The sequence below is a fragment of the Macrobrachium nipponense genome, chromosome 41 (genome assembly GCF_015104395.2).
Source record: "Macrobrachium nipponense isolate FS-2020 chromosome 41, ASM1510439v2, whole genome shotgun sequence".
In the NCBI taxonomy this organism is placed as follows: Eukaryota; Metazoa; Arthropoda; class Malacostraca; order Decapoda; family Palaemonidae; genus Macrobrachium; species Macrobrachium nipponense.
In genome coordinates this window covers 9,952,337-9,954,836 of record NC_061102.1, presented here as the reverse complement: position 1 = coordinate 9,954,836, position 2,500 = coordinate 9,952,337, and the positions used below count along the sequence as shown (strand labels likewise).

The window sequence follows — 2,500 nt, the reverse complement described above, 5'->3', positions numbered from 1 at the left end:
ATATATATATATATATATTTTATGTACATATGATATATTATATATATATATATATATATATATATATATATATATTTATATATGGAGGATGAATGAATGTTTATTTCACTAAGTTAAATTTGTTTTATATTTGTATATACTGATCAAATTAAGTGGAATTTTGCCTTATATCCATACGTGGGATTATTAGATTAAGTTCAGTTGTTTTTCTAGACATATATATTCTTATTAAGTTAAACTGTTTCTTTATGGCTTTAGAATTTCTTATTAAATTCAGTTAAATTGTCATTATAGACGTATAAGTGCTTATCAAGTTATATTGTTTCTTTATAGCTTTATAACCATGCGCGAGCTTATTAGATTAAGCTAAATTGTTTTCTTTACATCTATAGCTGTGTTCACTTATCTTTATAATATAAATAAAGAACGTTATATTTCACATTACACGGCCATTTTCTTCTTTATATATACATTTACTTCGTATAGTTCGTTAATACACTCGCGTATTAAACACTTCGCACGAATTGTATGGTTGCGTGTATATATATGTATATATTCTTAGCGTATCTATCGCCGCCCCTATGAATATTTCAGCTTTAACCAGCTCCCTGACGTTCATCCTCAACATATTCCAACATTTCGGACTTTTTCTCTTTATTCATTCATAATTATCTCTCTGTTATTCACCGAGGTTAATGAACAGATGATGTGTCATGTATTATGCCACGGTGTCTCTTTACAGACATGTTTTCATTTCTGTCTGACGGCTGCGTTTTTTTTTTTTTTTTTTTTTTCGAAGGTGCGTCACACGTCATAAAACTCGAATTCATTTTGACGACGTGTTAAGCGTATTTGAAATGATTACGTTAGATACACAAGTCTGTCTTCGTACAGACTGCTGTTGACAGGGATTGCATTATAGATCTGACGACCAGCGCTACTCTGATCATCCTTGTTATCCGTCCTCCACATTTTCATTTATTCACACTCTCGTCCAAGCTGCCTTTTATTAAATCTCGCGCAATTCAGTTAATTCACCACTTACCTTTTCGCTTTTCATCACTCCTCTTACCTGCTCAGCTCATTATCCCATGACAGAACCTTCAGCATTACAACATTGATTAAGATTTTGCTTATGAAAGAACTGCTGCGTTCTCTTTTGCTTTTTAAGCAAGCAGTAAAAGTTCAAGCACGTCACTGGAGTTTTTCACGAAGCTAAAAAAAGCAAGTAATCTGGATCTCCACGGGGTTCTCTAAAATACTGAACAAACGATGCAAAATTTCTTACTAGTTCTTCTTCAACCAGACAAGTCCTTGATTAATACCTTGGCCTGCCAACATTTCCTTCCGAGTGACATAAATTCTCGTGCTGAGGAAACTTCACTTGTTTCATTAACCACTTCAGTCTCCAGACGCTGTACTTGTCGCGTGTAATTTGATATTACAGAAATGTGATTAGATGCGTAAGTAGAGAAACTCAGGAAATGTGAAAGGAGTATACACACACACACATACACACACACACACACACACACACACACACACACACACACATATATATATATATATATATATATATATATATATATACGTATGTATGTCTGTATGTATATTATATACATACATATATATACATTTATATATACTATATATATATATATGTATGTATATATATATATATATATATATATATATATATATATATATATATATATATGTGTATGTATATATATATATGTATATAATATATATATATATATGCGTGTGTGTGTGTGTATGTATGTATATATATGTATATATATACATTATATATATATATATATACATATATATATATATATATATATATATATATATGAAGACTGAAATATGAGATCGAAACAGCAGGCGAAATCAAATGAATATTAAAGTGGGTTGTCTCGTCAGGGGAGGAAATACAGAACCGGTCACTGATGTTTATTTCAGTTTCTGCCTGTTGCAACAGAGGTTATACCATCGATGTTAACTGCTTTTCTGCTCACTACATAATTCTCCCTCATTCAGATCTGCACGACTATCCTGTCAGAGCAGCTTGACATATCTCAATCAAGCTCTTCTTCGTTTCTTTTTCTCTCGTGGGGTTGACGAAAGCTGAGGTAATTTTTCAAGCTCTATCTTGCTCTCAGGAATGACTGGTGTAGTTGTCAAATTTAGAGGCTGCCTCATACATCCTCCTTGATCGCCTCAGGATTCTTAGGAATAGCCGGGAATTTGCGTCTCAGGAACCCTCTGGGTATCAGGAATGGTATTAAAATGTTTTTTTTTTTTAATTCATAAGCATATTGAGAATCTCGAATGTGTTATTGCTTGACTTTTAATTACAAATTCTAGGTTTCTTTGACATTTGGTAGGGCGAAACCTTTCGTAAGTTATAAGAACCCGTAACTCCTTAACTCTTTTAACAATTTGAGATGTCTTATACAAATCAGACTAAACCTGGAATAGAAATATGAATGACAAC

The 2,500-nt window shown here is 32.1% G+C and overlaps 1 protein-coding gene across 2 annotated transcripts in view; it reads right to left on the bottom strand.

Annotated features, from left to right (window-relative positions):
- The window catches only part of LOC135212493 (protein O-mannosyl-transferase TMTC1-like), a 102,286-nt gene that overhangs the window by 39,353 nt on the left and 60,433 nt on the right, over positions 1-2,500 (bottom strand). The gene's annotated exons all lie outside the window — the stretch shown is intronic.